This window comes from Colobus angolensis, unplaced genomic scaffold (assembly GCF_000951035.1).
Source record: "Colobus angolensis palliatus isolate OR3802 unplaced genomic scaffold, Cang.pa_1.0 Scaffold5, whole genome shotgun sequence".
NCBI lineage: Eukaryota > Metazoa > Chordata > Mammalia > Primates > Cercopithecidae > Colobus > Colobus angolensis.
The window spans coordinates 13122016-13139265 of record NW_012118487.1 but is presented as its reverse complement, the minus strand read 5'-3'; positions in this window follow the sequence as shown (position 1 = coordinate 13139265).

The window sequence follows — 17250 nt, the reverse complement described above, 5'->3', positions numbered from 1 at the left end:
AGCTGGTCTTGAACTCCTGACCTTGTGATCTGCCCGTCTCAGCCTCCCAAAGTGCTGGAATTACAGCTGTGAGCCACTGCGCCCGGCCAATTAGCAGGCAAATTTTTTTAGAACAGTTTTAGATTCACGGCAAAATTGAACAAATAATGTAGAGAGTTCCTATGTGTGGTCCCTTCCGTGCCCCACATCCCTCCCTCCCCTGCCATCACATCCTACACTGCACTGATACATCTGTTACAATCCATGAACCAACAGTGACACGCTGTTATCACCCAAAGTCCATAGTTTACATTAGGGTTCACTCTGTGGTACAGTCCATAAGTTTTGACAGATGTGTGATGACAGATATTCATCCTTGCGGTAACATACAGAATAGTTTCACTTCCCAAAAGTGACCTGTGCACTACCTTCTTATTTGTCTGTCTCTCTCTTTTTCCCACACCCTGGCAACCGTGTATTCTTTTATTGCCTCCATGGTTTTGCCTTTTCCAGAATGCATAAACGTGGAATCATATGATATGTAGCCTTTCCAAACTGTTTTCACTTAATAATATGCTTTTCATATTCTTTCATGTCTATTCATGGCTTGATAAATGATATTACTTTTGAGTCAGAAAATTTTAAGAAGCACTTAAAAGCAATATTTTTCGTTTCATCCTGAAAAGAGAAGAAAATATGCTTTTTGAATAGAAATTTTATTTATTTTTTGAACGTTCCCTGCTTCCCACATAGAATGTGGTCAGGAGCATCTGAAAACTATTACAGATCACTTAATGTGGAAGTTAAATAATATAAAAGGTAATGAAAACTAGATTATCAATGCTGATCTGTGTTCGTTAGGAAGCATACACTATTAACTAGTATGCAGATAGTTTTTACTGTTGCTCAACCCTTGTAAGCTACAGATGAGAACCAACTGTGTCTTACAGAGTTGAATCGAGTGAAACTTAACATTATGGTGCCCAAAGAAAAGAGAAAAGTTTAAATGTAATTTTTGTCTAAATTTATCCAATTTTACAGATTTTCGAAACAGTCTTTCATTCGAATGTAATTAAAATGAAGGTAGACCTTGATGTGGTATACAACTTCAGCAAAGTTTCAGGATACAAAACCAATGTACAAACATCGCTCGTATTCCTGCGCACCAGCACCACCAAGCTGAGAGCCAAATGAAGAAAGAAATCTCATGCACAATAGCCACAAAAAGAATAAAATACCTGGGAACACAGCTAACCAAGGAGGTGAAAGACCTCTGTGATGAATATAAAACATTGTTCAATGAAATCAATGATGACACAAACAAATGGAAAAACATTCCAGACTCATGGATAGGAAGAACCAATATTCTCAAAACGGCCATACTGCCCCAAACAGCACTGCTTCAGTGCTATTCCTATCAAACTACCAATGACATTCTTCATGAAATTAGAAAAAACTATTTTTAAATTTATATGGAACCAAAAAAGAGCTCAGGTAGTCAAGGCAATTCTGAGCAAACACTGGAGGCATCATGTTACCTGATTTCAAACTGTTCTACAAGGCTACAGTAATGAAAACAGCACGGTACTGGTGCAAAAACAGACACACAGACCAATGGAACAGAGCAGAGAACCCAGAAATAATGCCATATACCTACAACCATTTGATCTTTCACAAAATCCACAAAACAAGCAATAGGGCAAGGATTCTCTATTCAATAAATTGTGCTGGGATAACTGGCTTCCCATATGCAGAAGACTGAAACTGGACACCTTCCTTACACCAAATACAAAAGTTAAGATGGATTAAACACTAAAACCAAAGACTGACAGCAAAAGCTGTAACAACCCTGGAAGATAACCCTGGAAGATAACCTAGAAAATACTATTCTGGACATAGGACCTGGCAAAGACTTCCTAACAAAGACATGAAAACCAGTTGCAACAAAAACAAAAATTGGCAAATGGGACCTAATTAAACTAAAGAGCCTCTGCATAACAAAATAAACTATCAAAAAGTAAACAGACAGTCTCCAGAATGGAAGAAAGGCCTTTGCATCTGACAAAGGCCTAATATCCAGAATCTATAAGGAACTTAAATTTACAAGCAAAAAACAACACCATTAAAAAGTGGGCAAAGGACATGAACAGACACTTTTCAAAAGAAGACATTCATGCAGCCAAGAAGCATATGATAAAATGCTCAACACCCTTATAATTAGATAAATGCAAATCAAAACTGCAACGAGATACCATCTCGCACCAATCAGAATGGCTATTATTAAAAAGTGAGAAAATAACATATGCTGGTGAGGTTGTGGAGAAAAGAGAGTGCTTATACACTGCTGGTGGAAATGTAAACTAGTTCAGTTATTGTGAAAAGCAGTTTGGTAGTTTCTAAAAGAACTTAAAACAGAAGTACCATATGAGTCAGCAATCTCATTATTGGGTATACACCCGAAGAAATATAAGTTGTTTTACCACAAAGGCACACGCACACGTATGTTCATTGCAGCACTATTCACAATAGCAAAGATATGCAACAACCTACATGCCCATCAAAGATAGACTGGATAAAAAATGTTGTACATACACCATAGGATACCATGTAACCATAACAAAAATGAGATCATGTGCTTTTCAGCAACATGGACGGAGCTGGAGGCCATTGTCCTAAGCAAACTAATGCAGGAACAGAAAACCAAATACCTCATATTCTCACTTGTAAATGGAAGCTGAACATTGAGTACACATGGACACAAAGAAGGGAACAACAGACATGGGGGTTTACTTGAAGGTGGACGGTGGGAGGAAGGTGAAGGTGTAAAACTACCTATCAGGTACCATGCTTATTACCTGGGTGACAAAATAATTTGTACACTAGACCACAGTGACACACAATTTACCTACATAGCAAACATGTACATATACCCCTGAACCAAAAATAAAAGTTTAAGAAATAAAATACAAGGTATAGAATAGGGCAGTAATTGGAAGTTCATGATTAAATAAATATAACTCTGGTGGGAGGATCACGATGGAAAATAATTTTATTTTTTTTCTGTGCTTTAAATCTTATGTCCTATGGTTTGTGAATAAAAATCGTGGACTCTCAAAAGTTTAAAGGAATTTAAAATGTCTTCAAAATTGAGAAACTATATATATTTTGTACTTTTTGACTATTTCTTCTTTCAGCTGGTTGCTTTGGCATAGATATTAACTCTGATATTTATCTAAGAAGAGCTGTTATTATTGAATCCATGTCATAGATATTTTTTCAACCTTGCTCTAATCTTAGGAGGAAATTTAACCAGTTAGGAACTTGATACAGATCACCACAAGAAAACTGGGTGGATGATCACTGTCATCAGTGAAAATTTATTTTGTGTGCATATATAAATGGTTCCTGTTTACAATGGCTTGACTTCATGGTGGTTCAAAAGTGATATACATTCAGTAGAAATCATACTTTGAATTTCAAATGTTGATCTTTTCCTGGAATAGGAATATGAGGTCTGATACTCTCTAGATGCTGGGCAGCAGCAGGGAGTGGTAGCAGTCGTGAGGTTAAACAACCACTATTGTACTCCATGGTGTACTACATTCAATACATTACATCAGATATTCAACACTTTGTTATAAGATAGGTTTGCATTCTATGAATTTGCTGTAGGCTAATGTAAGTGTTCTAATCATGTTTAAGGTAGGCTAGGCTAAGCTAAGGGTACCATAGGTTATTTGTATTAAATGCATTTCTGACTTATAATATTTTCAACTCAATGATGGGTTTATAAGAAGGTAAGTTGAAGAGCATCTGTATATATCAATCAATAAAGAATGGGCTTCCAATTCATTTTAAAAATTGCTTTAGAAATAAATTGGAATTTACTTATGTTAAACATTAGTTTTGTTTTACACTTAAATTATCTGGATTTATTAATTTCCCAATGTCTTCTCTAAGGCAAAATTTAATTAGAATTGAAATCAGATACATTAGACACATTGGAGTTTATATAAAATCAAGAAAATTTTCGAAGTATAATATTAACAGTAATCATTCTAATCATAATTATTCAAAAGACCTGGTTCAATACAGCATTGCATTTCTTCTATAGAAAATGAGGTAGAAAGATTAAATGCACTAAAAATAAACTCAACTTCTCTATAGTATTTTCTTTTCACTAAATATTAATATTTATATTTCAAGAATAAACATTGGTAGGGAATCTACTGAAATCAGATAACAGTATTCTATGAATCTAGTGATTAGAAAGGAATTCAACTAACTGGTAAAGGGCATACATTTACATATTTTCCAGGCTACCACCACCCTTTTTAAACAGCCCTGACTCATCTTTGGCAATTGTGCCCTATGGGAAAATAATATAATACTTTGTTTTATAATTTTAACCTTGGAAAAACAAAGCTCAAGTAAATGACTAAGTTTGCTTTTATTCCCATTAAACGTGGAACTTAAAAGTTTAAATGTAAGGCTGGGTGTAGTGGCTCATGCCTGTAATCCCAGCACTTTGGGAGGCTGAGACAGGTGGATTGCTTAAGCTCAGGAGTTTGAGACCACCCTGGCTAACATGGTGAAACACTGTCATTACAAAAAATTTTAAAAAATTAGCTTGGTAGGGAGGCACATGCCTGTGGTCTCAGCTCATCAGGAGGTTGAGGTAAGAGGATCACTTGAGCCCCAGAGGTCCAGGCTGCAGTGAGCTGAGATCATGCCACTGCACTCCAGCCTGGGTGACAGAGCAAGACCCTGTCTCAAAAGAAAAAACAAAAATTCAAACTTAAAAGTGTGAATGCATCCACTGTTAGAGAAATATAATTGGAAACAAAATCTTTCCCCAACCCAGAACACTTCTCAACAAAGATAGTAGAGAAATAAACCAGTTTCATTATTTAAAAAAGCATTAAACCAGGATGTGATGCTAATCACATTGAAAAGACAGAAAGGAATTTCACCCCTTATAGGTCCAAGCAGACAGACTTATTACATACATGCACTCAAGACAGACAGTCATTAGTCCTCAAGTAAGAGGACTTTGCAATACCTTTTGCCACATTAGTTTATCTTAATTTTATCGTGATAATTGGGGAGACTCCCTGTGACTGTATCAAGAGGAGTAACAAACTTCTCATTGCAAATTGGAACAAGATGCCCACGGATGTTAAGCTCTTTCTCTCCCACACTAACTGAAAGGTAGGGTCACTATCTCTCTTCGTGTCTGCCTTTCAAAAAGATGCCTACCTGATGAAGTCTCCCTGAAAGACCCAAGAGAACAGGATTCACAAGCTTCTGGATGGCTGAGCATGGGGAAGGTCCTGGAGGGCTGACCGCCAGGGGAGGACGTGGAAGCGCCACACCCCTTCCCCCATACCTTGCCCTATGTACCTGTATCCTTTGTAATATTCTTTATAATAAACTGGTAAACAATTTTTTTAAAAAAGGCTTACAGGTACTTGAGGAAACATTCTTGAATTGTGAGACTGGCGGAGGTTTATTTCGCCATTATCAAGATCTATATACATTTGAAAAGGACAGAGAAAGAAATTTTGAAATAAAAGGAAGCAGGGGAGAAGTCTCTTGCCTGGTAAAATGATAATTCTTATTTTTAATCTGTATTTGCCCCTACACCACCCACAGGAATATAGAAGTAGGATTATTTTATTATGACTTTTCTCTCTCCCCAGCCTTTCAAAAATGATCTGGAGAGCTTTCTTTGGGTGCTACCTATTTGTTTAATGGCTTTATTGAAATGTAATTGACATCCAGTGCACTGCCCATATTTAAAGTGTACAATTTGATATTTTGACATATGCTTACACCTGTGAATAGAGAGAGAAGAGGGATGAGACTAGGCCCCCAACACTTACTAATGCATTTTTCCCCCACATTTGATGATATAGGCTGAATGGTGTTCCCGCCCAAGTCTCATATGGAACTGTAATCCCCAGTGTTGGAGGTGGGGCCTGGTGGGAGGTGATTGGGTCATGGGGGCAGAATTCTCATGAATGGTTTGTTTAACTTGCTCTACAATGTTATATAATAATATAACATCTATAATGCAGGTCGGTCTATTTTACCACAGATAGTGAGGATTATACAGAGATCATTGACAAGCTAGACAACAATCGAGTCAAGGATAGAATTGGTAAAATCCAGCCTTCTCAATTCTAAGACATATTTTTCTTCTCCCTTTTATGTTTCACAGTTCATTTCTACTGTTTCAAAGAAAACCGTTCTTTCTAATTAAATATTCCTTAATAAACATCCTCTCCTCTTGGTACTGTCCTTGAGATGGTGTGTGAGTTCTGGTGAGATCTGGTCATTTAAAAGTGTGTAGCGCCTCCCCTCTCACTCTCTTGCTCCTGCTTTTTCCATGTGAAGTGCCTGACACGGTTTCATCTTCCACCACAAACAAAAGTTCCCTGAAGCCTCACCAGAAGGTGAGTCATGTTGGCACCTACTAATACCGCCTGCAGATCCAATTAAACTTCTTTTCCTCAGAAATTCCACAGTATCAGGTCTTTCTTTATAGCAATATGAGAATAGACTAATCTGCATGCCACACTATCATATTCTTTATTAAACAGTTATGATGGTTTTCTATTACATTATATCTTGTAATTAACTCTCTTTTAATTAATTCATTTCCTTTTCCTTCTTAGATTTTCTAGTGTACAGGGCAACATACACTCTGCCATTTAACTTACTTTCTACCTTTTTCACAACCTAAGTGAGTGTCGGGGAGTGAGGGGTGAGCTTCTTTTTATTTTTTTATTTTTTTGATCGATCTTGCTTGATCACCCAGGCTGGAGTGTATTGGCATGATCTTGGCTCACTGCAGCCTCTGCCTCTTGGGTTCAAGTGATTCTCCTGCCTCAGTTTCTGGAGTAGCTGGGATTACAGGTGCCTGCCACCACGCCCAGCTAATATGTTTTGTATTTTTAGTAGGGACAGGGTTTCACCCTGTTGGCGAGGCTGGTCTCAAACTCCTGACCTCAGGGGATCTGCCCCCCTTGACCTCCCAATGTGCTGAGATTACAGGAATGAGCCATCGCATCGGACCTGTGGGCTTCTTAATGGTTTCCTGAATTCCTTTGTGTGTCTTTAAAAAAACCTTGCCCCATCCACCAACATTTTGTTAAACATCTACAATGCAGTTCAGTCTGTTTTACCGCAGATAGTGAGGATTGTACAGAGATCACTGACAAGGCAGACAATTGAGTCAAGGTTAGAGATGGTAAAATCCAGCGTTGGTCAATTCCAAGTCATATTTACCTTCTCCCTTTTATGATTCAAAGTTCATTTCTATTGTTTCAAATCAAACCGTTCTTTCTAATCAAATATTTATTCCTTAATAAACATCCTCTTCCTTTCTAATTCAGTTATTGATTGTCTGTCCTTCTCTAACTTTGGACTTTTATTTATTTATTTTTGCTGAGCAAGTTTCTCATTGAATCTAAAAGAACTCTTTCCCCACCATATCAGCATTGCTTATATCCCTTGAAGGTGAAAGGATATTTCTGATCTGACCTAATTCTTCTTTTTATTCAGGTACTTTTTTAAAAAAAATTATTTATTTATTTATTTTTTTTTGAGACAGAGTCTTGATCTGTCACCCAGGATGGAGTGCAATGGCAGGATCGATCTTGCCTCACTGCAACCTCTGCCTCCAATTCAAGTGATTCTCTTGCCTCAGCCTCCCGAGTAGCTGGGATTAAGCTGGGATTACAGGCATGTGCCACCGTGCCTGGCTAATTTTTGTATTTTTAGTAGAGATGGGGTTTCACTATTTTGGCCAGGCTGGTCTCGAACTCTTGACCTCAGGTGATCCACACATGTTAGCCCCCCAAAGGGCTGGGATTACAGGTGTGAGCCACCGTGCCCGGCCTACTCAGGTACTTTCAAATACAATGCTTCATAAAGTCTCCATGAGATCTTAGAACTTCTTTTCCTGGGCTAAACAGTGGAGGTAAATTTACCAAATCCATCTTCCTTGCAAGCATATTGCCTGCCTTCATTAACCTTCTCAACATTCTTGATTCTAGCCTTTTGAATGGTTGTATCTTCATGCCCAGGATAGCATATGCTATCCACTATCTTTTTTTCTCAAATACAAAAATCTGGATTTACTTTTGGAACTCACTGAAGTATCACTGAACCAAATCCTGATTATTGAAATGTTTTATTACATTTTACTAAGTTGCATATTTATTTATATTTAAGATGTAGTTTACAAAAATTACTCTCTACTTAGCAAAATTCCAATTTTTGATCCAAATTTTCTGATATAGCTGGTGGACTTATTTGGATTCGAAGAACGGTTCTGCTTGTGTTATAAACCGTTGTTGTGAGATTGAAGAATATGGAGATGTGTATTAACGTAATGAGTGATTAAATGCTTCTTTTTCCCCCCTCAGTATTTTGGATAAAAGTCAAGCTAGGTTGACTAGTTTAGTGTGGGTTCATACTCAGAGCCATAGGATACTTGTTGAAACTTTCATCAAAGTGAGACTAAAATACAAAATCAAATATATTTCTATCTGAGACTAATATAATCATTATAAGTAATAAATAATCTTTTTTTCTCTTGATTACCTGCTTCCAAATATTACTTTAACCTTTTCCACATTACATTTAAGCAGTCATATTGTTGTGGTGACTCCATCTAAAAATGGTAATATTATGTTTCAGATGCTTTTGAAGTATACAAAATAGTTTAGAATCAATTGCTTAAAAAATAAACAAATTATGACAATTTTCTACTGTGAATCCAAAAGTCATTTTAAATGAACCAGAAAATTATAACAAGATATTTATACGTTTAGTGTAGTAATATACATATGTAAATATGTGGGAAACATACTATTTATTTATCTACAGACTCATACTTGGAGCAAATGTTGCTTCCTGGACACATTAGATTCCAAACAACTGATAAGCGTATGGAGAGCAAATGAAACAACAGGGTGTGATCAGGGAAAGAAGAGTGGTGTTCACAACACGAAGTAGGTCAAAGGGAGGTAGAGATAGTCAAATTCCTTTGTAATAAGAGATGCCGGCTTTTGTTCAGAAATCCACACACCCGGCATTCCTAAAATTAAGAATGCAATGGACATTCCAGATCAAAGGAAATGCTCTGGCAGTTAATGTGTAGCTATGCATTCTAACTTGTGTTTGTGGATTCCCTGTCACTGGATGGAAACAGACATTGTAGCACTTTTGCAGATACATTATAAATTTGATCAGAGTTTATGTTTTCTCTTCTGGTGGAGTCTTTACTAGAGTTAGCCCATGGCTAACTGAACTGACCACAGACAACACTATGCTGCATAGCACTGAAGGACATATAGCACAATTAGTAGATTTGTGGCACCTCCATGTAAAATCCAAGGAACTCTAGAAATGCAGCCAAGTCAAACAACATGAGTTGTGAATGCTACGTGAAAATAATTCCTCAGACCATTGAATGCTACTTGGCATTGAATAGCAACGATTTGCTTTATATTGGCTTTATGTTTCACAAGATCAAACTCCTTTTTTAAAGAATTTTTTTTCAAATATACTTTGAAGAACAATAAACAATATTTTTAAATTCACTGAGGAAATGTTGGACTAGCTCTTGTGCCAAACTATTCAAGGCAAAGGGTATAAGCTTTTTTCTGCTTTAGACTGTTTCATGCTTTGATCTCAATTATTTTTTCTCTCTTAGGCATTTAGCTGAAAAAAGATTTAATTACCCCACAATAAATAATGTCCCTATCTCCCTGAAGTTTTCAGATACTATTACTTTTCAATTTATTTCTCTTAAGAAAGATATATTCTGATTTACACATGATACGGTGCATTTAAAACAAGATGATGAGGGATAGTTTAAAGTGGTGGAGATTGGGATAATCTTCCCAAATTCTGTCTTCCCTCCACCCCTAGTCTATTCTAATTATATAGTTTGGATGTTTTGTCCTCTCCAAATCTCATGTCGAAATATGATCCCCAAAGTCAGAGGTGAGGCCCAGTGGGAGGTGCTTGACTCATGGGGGTGATTGCTCATGAATGGCTTGGTGCTGTATTCATCGTAATAAATGGGTTTTCATTCTGTGAATTCACAGGAGATCTGGTTGTTGAAAAGAGGCTGGCATCTCCTCTCTCTCTCTCTCTCTCATTTCCTCTCCAGCCATGTGATGCGCCTATGCCCCTTTTGCCTTCTGCTACGATTGTGAGATTCCTGAGGTTTCACCAGAAGCCTGACAGGTACAGGTGCCATACAGTACAGTAAGATGAATAAATCTGTTTTCTTTAAACATTACCCAGCATCAGGTATTTCCTTATTGTAATACAAAAACAAACTAACACATCTAACATACATTTGAAGAACTATTGTTTGGCTTGGCTGTGTCCCCACCCAATCGTATCTTGAATTGCAGCTTCGATAATCCCCATGGGTCATGGGAGGGACCCAGTGGGAGGTAATTGAATCATGGGGGGCATGTTTTCTCATGCTGGTTTTGTGATAGTGAATAAGTCCTACAAGATCTGATGGTTTTATAAAGGGCAGTTCCCCTGCACACACTCTCTTGCCTGCCACCATGTAAGATGTGCCTTTACTCCTCCTTCATCTTCTGCCGTGATTGTGAGGCCTCCCCAGCCATGTGGAACTGTGAGTCCATTAAACTTCTTTTTCTTTATAAATTACCCAGTCTCCAGTATTTCCTCATAGAAGTATGAAAATAGACTAATACAACTCAAGTATTAGATATACATTTTATCAATAATATAGCATAAGGAACACACCTGCAAAATATTTAATTTAAAATCTAGAAAAAAGTTTTGTTCAGTCAAGGTGAACAGGTATAATGCTGTGCAGTAGTCTTTAAGGAAAAGGAAATAGGTAAGATTATGTTTAAAAGCTTTTAAAAAATAAGAGATGCTATATAAATTTTGAGAACCACTAGAGCTTTCTCTTTTAAATATTAAATTAACCTCAGTCAATATGAATATGGGAGAAATTTAAAACTGAAGAATCATAAAGTATAATCTCTTGCCCTAATATTCTCTGCACCCAAGTCCTTCCTCAGAGGAACATATTGTCAAATCTTTTAGCTATTTTTAAGACATTTCCTTTTGTATTCATACATGTTATGCTACTACTATTATTACTCGATTTATCGTGTGTGTGTGTATGTGTGTGTGTGTGTGTGTAGAGAGAGAGAGACTCCATCTTGTGATATTAACAATTTAGACCTGTTATATAGACCTTCATGTTAGTTTTCCATTCTCATACAACATTTTGTATGTTCTGGAGTTAATAATTACTCACTTCATCTGGTGTTTAGTTGTCAACATACCAATCTCTAATATTTTCTTAAATGTTCCTATATCAATCTCTATTATTTTCTTTAATGTTCCTTCTGATGTGTCAAATACTTATCAATAAATACACTGAAAGTTCAAACACATTGAATTATCTGTTAGTTACATTTCCTCCCCTAACCCCCAACGAGAGTTCCTCCTTCCAAAGCCTTCTGCTGCCCAGTTCAAAACAGAATTACTTGTTTCTAGGAGAGAAAATAATTCTTAAACCAGGCATGCAATGTCTATTTGCAAAGGAAAATGTTAAAAAATTGGGCTGGAATAAAACCAAAAATTGTTTATCAAAAGATATCATCATGGGCTTAGACAAATAAGAGACATATTGGGAGAAAATATTTGCAGCTTATTGATTTGACAAAGAATAGAAATAAAGAATATTGAAAAGAACTTCTAAAAATAAATAAGCAAAAGTTAACATCTCTAACAAGAAAACAGACAAAGTCTTGAACAGGAAGATCACAAAAGAAGACATCTAAATTATCAAAATACTTATGGAAAGATGTTCAACCTATTAATCATCAGGGAAATGCAGACGAAAACCACAGTGAGCAACACCACTGCAAATGTACCAGAATGGAGTTGCCAAATTTAGCAAAGAAAAATATAGAACTCCTAAATATATTTGAATTTTAGACATAAAGTGAATAATTTTTAGCATAAGTATATCCCAAAAATTTCTCATGTAAGTAGGCAGCCTGTATTTTACATCTGGTAATGCTAGCCAGAAAGTATGAGATTGAAATAATGAGCAACACCAAGTATCAGTGGCAATGTAGAACACCTGGAACTTTCAAAGACTGCTGAGTGGGGTGGCAATTGGTACAATGCCATTTTGCAGAACTATTTGGTAGTACTGCTTAAAGTGGAACATAGTAAATCTTAGAACTCAGCAATTCCTCTCTAAAGGTGTACTAAAAGTCATGTAGAAGGATGCATACTACAGCACTCTATGTATTAAAAGTCTTTAAAAAGATGTTCATGTTAAAAAGTTCATTAATAATGTAATAAATAAATAAATGTGGTGTAATCATAAGATAGAAGATCAAATAGCAATAAGGAAGAGAAAACTGTGTCTATACTCAATAGATTCATGTCACCCTGAAACATAAGGTTGACTGAAAAAAGGCAGACACAAAATAGTACATTTCATATGGTTTCATTTGCATAAAGTTTAAAGATAATCAATCCACAGTGTTAGAAATCAAGAAAGTGATTACCATGAGGAAAATAGTAATTGAGAGGAGGCACAGTGAGAGTTTTGATAATGTTTCATTTCTTGACTTCGATATTGGTTGCATGGATGTATTTGTTTTGGAAAATCATCATGCTGTACAGATTTTTTGTTTGTGCACATTTTGTGTATATTATACATCAATAAAAAGTTTGTTTAAACAATTATTAACAAACAGTACTTTGTTTTTAGTTATATGATATTATTTGTGATTCACATGACAATTGATTTTCACTGGTGAGTCATGATGACGCATTTGAGGACAACTGCTGTAAAGAGCTCCTATGCCTATGCTCAGGAGCAGAGCGTCTTGACATTCTTCCTGTCGCAACTGGGGACTAGCAAACAAAAACTACCATTCTGGGAAAATACACTGAGATGCACGTGTCAGCTTTGCTAAGAACAACTGTTCACAGGCTCAGGGCATTTTACTCAAGTCTTTTCTCTCTTACTCACTGTTAAACATTGCCTCTCTGGTAGACTATCTCTAATATGTGTTGTTTGTCCATCTTCCTAGCAGTTGACTGGGATTTGGCTTTGCTTTAAAAATTAAATGTTTCCTCTTTGTATGCCATTAGCTTCATGCTTCATATTTTCTAACACTTAGGATTATCTGCACCAATAATACCCCATGCCTTGCCTGGATCCTGTGGCTTTGGATTGTGTTTTGTCTAGGATGCAGATAAAACTTAAAGCATTATATTATAAAGAAGTGACATTACTGTCTAGCTATATGGCTGAGGGGTTCCTTTATCTCAGAACAGGAAAGTGAGAAGTTACCCTTGAGATTCATCTATATTTATCATTATCACAAACAATGATAATGATTACATAACTCAAAGGGTCATTGTTCCTGATACAGGGGCTTGGCCTCTTGTCTGGTTGAAGACAAATTCCTGGTCTCCTGTGGGTTCCTCTTAAAATCCCCTAGACTTTACTATTATTTTTAAACTTAGAAATAGACTCCTAATGTTTTATGCTCTCCATGACTCTTTCCTGATATTCTGTAAACTTGAGTACAACTCCTCTGGACCACATATATGTTCTTTCGTGTGGTGGAAAGAATGCTTTGGAGTCAGACAGACTTAGCTTTGTACCCAGGCTGCGCCACTTACTGGCTGTGTGAACCTAAGCATGTTATTCTCTGAGTCTCCATTAACTCTGAAACCAAAGATGATATTGTCATCTAGAGCCTAGAATTATGGTTAGATTATATGAAGTGTGAGACACTTATCACTTTTCTTAGAGTACAAGAAACTTTCAAAATATACTAGTTTCTTCCTTTCTCTTCCATCCGTGCCATTACTTTCACAGTTTACCATGTCCTTCCTAAATTAGTTGATCAAAGATCCAGAAGTGTATCAATTGTGCATTCATAACATCACCACCATGTACATATCTGTTTGAACATTTATTTCCTAGAGGAATATCAGAATGATAATCTTTGAATATCTTCATTGAATCCCATGCAGGAAACATAAGCAAACTGCAGTTGACTAATATGATGAGAAATATTACAGACAGTTAGATCATGTGGCTGATGAGGACACTGAGTAGTGCAGGGAGGAGGAGGAGAGGTCAAGTGAGTGCAAACCCATCCCTCAGGAGGGTAGTGTGAAGCATAATCAGCAACTCCCTTTTTAGCTCTTCTTAGGAACTTCGTAACTATAGTTTCATTTTCCCCAAAAACTCTCCTCTTACTCCCTCTCTATGACAGAAGCAAACAGAAAAATTATAGATAAGTAATCAGTTTTATTTGTTGACTGAGTGAAATAAATGAATGCAATAATGAGCAGCACCATGTATAAAGAGTATGAATTTTGGTTCAAGACAGCACAGTCCCAAATCCATGATCCACCACTTACTAGCCACGTAATGTTGGAAATTTAATTCAGTTACACTCTGAAAGACTCAGTTTCCTATCTGTCAAATGGAGATAATATCTGTCTCATAGGATTATGCTAAGAAGTAAGACAATGTTTGTATGGCCTTCAGTGCATTGCTTAATAATGTTTATGATTAATATTACTATCATTCTACAACTCCTGTTACTGCTACTTTATTTAAATGTCTCATCCAGACATTTCATGTCTTATGGTCAACACAGTCCCATTCTTGCATATAAAGGGCTCAGAGGCCCCAGGCTTCAATTCCAGAAAGGACAGTAGGTTGCTTTTCAGAGATACATGCTCCCTCCCTCTGCTGCTTCCAAGAGTCCAGGTTTGCTGCCCCTTTCCACTAAGAGAGTTGTTGGAATTGCAGCTTCTCTCCTTCTCAAGCTTCTGGGATCACGTAAGTCTTCTCCTCTGGAAAAGTGCAAAAACATTCTCCTCTTTCATATTCAACATTTGTGCCCATGGCATAGTGGATTTTACTGAAATAATTTATAAACCTTTCAATCTATAGATGGAAATAATAAACACTGGCAGGTCTGTTCAGTTATCCAACATCAAGTTCCCCTGGGCTATGAAAGTCAGATGTCTACATGCTTTATTTTTGTGTAAATAGATTGTAGTTTGTTCCTGAAACTTGTTTTTAATGGCTGAGCCTCATCTTCTATCACATTTATATAGGGTATATGTTTAATAACAACTGTGGTATTGTACACAAGTATTTTTAAAAACCAGAACACGTTTTCTCAAAATACATGCCTCCCTTGATGAAATCTTCTGTTGCATTTCACAAAAAAATAAAAAATAAAAAAGGAGCCTTTGCAATAAAATCTGTCTAATTGTTTGTAGTATAAACCTTTTTTCTCTTTTTATTTTTTCCCTTATTTGGAATGCTTTTGTTGTTGTGTACAATGCTTGTGCAACCAGTTTATTGCATCAGCAGGATTTCAATAGGCACAAACATAAAGTAAATTTGTTCGTTCTCCCTAAATGCTCCCTTTGACTTAATCTGCCAAATTGTTCTTTTCTATCCATGGATATCCATGGATGAGGATTCCACAGCTTTGTCAGCTACTTTCTGGAATTAATGAGTAGTGTCAGTTTCCAGCATAGAAAGAGCAGCCTAATAGAAAGTGATTCATATGTGATCAGATTTCTTTCTTTTTCTTTGTTTTATTTAAGATAGATCTTGCTCTGTTGCCCCCACTGAAGCGCAGCGGCATGATCACAGCTCACTGCAACCTCCACCCACCAGGCTCAAGTGATCCTCTTGCCTCAGCCGCTCAAGCTGCTGGAACCACAGCCACCCACCACTATGCCCGGCTAATATCTGATCAGATTTAAATCTCCCCTTCCCTAGCTCAGTCCTGCTTCTGGAAAATCTACAGTAAGAAGTAGGTTTTGTTTTTGCTCTCTTTCTTCATCTTTTTCTTCCACTTCCCCTGTATTTACTATGCAACTTCTGACTAATGGTTGGGTGTGAGAGTAGAGATTGGTTAATGGGGAAGTGATACAGGGTACAAAACTTCTTACATGACCAGCATAGTTATGATCTCCTACTGGAGTCCTCTGACATGGCAGATTCCAAATGCTGATACTTATCTCATAAGGCAATCTTGTGGGTTCTTTGAAGTTCCCCTGCTGGGAAGCCTCATGGGCAGTTCCTGAGGTAGGCTGTATGTATCTCAGCTGCCCTCTTATGACTCTGACCTCAGTCCTTGACTTCTGTTGGCCACCTACACTGACACCATCTGTTGGGTCACTTGATTCTATATAGTACTCTCAGATATACTCTCCTTTTCAATATAACACAATCCTAGATCCTTTCCGCGGGCCCTCCTCTGGCCTATGGAAAACATGACTTGCAGCCATGGAAGGGCAGGCCGTGCTCATAGCACCCCCTTTGCATTTTGCCACAGGTTGCTCTATAAGCCTCTTGCTTCTAGACTTCTCAAGCATACGTCGGGTAGCAGACACTGCATTTCTCAAATCCAGAGCTCACCAGACCATCCTCCATTCATTCCTTTCACTTAGCTTGGGGATTTGGTACAAAGATCCAATCTTTTTTCCCCCAGCTTTATTGAGGTCTGATTGACAACATTGTATAAATTTGTGGTGTACAATGTGAAGATTAGATAGATACATTGATGATTAGGTAAATAGCTAGACAGATATATGATAGTGAAATGATTACCACAATCAAGATACTTACATCTATCACCTCAGTTACTATTGTTTTTTTTAATACTGAGACAAAGACTCTCTCTCTTACACAAACTGTAGCCAGGCTTCTCTGAGCCCTCTTCTTAACTAGACTTCAACCTTGGCCTATTAAGACTTAAACAACACTCATATAGTTTCTAGAAGCTCAAATTTGTATCTGCAAAATAACCTTTGTCCCCCTTAAAGTGCCTGACTGAGAAAACTCAAGGCTGCTGAAAAAATGTATTATTTGTTCCAGCCAACACCTGAGAATAGGGCCTCTGTCTCTGAGTCTCTTGGGGAGAATAGACTCCCACCTTTGATAATTGTCAGTTAGTGGACACAGCTGGCCTAATGACATTTACACTAACTCTTTGTAATTTTTGACTTCCATGACTCTACTAAGCCCCCAGTTCCGTCTCCTTACTCACTCACTCTCCCTTTAAAACACTTGTTCATCTCTGTACAATTTGGAGTTCAGTTCACTCTGGACTCTTTTTTCTACTGACATAGTTATTACCGATGAAAATCTGTCCTTACCATTTCAACTAGCGTCTAGGT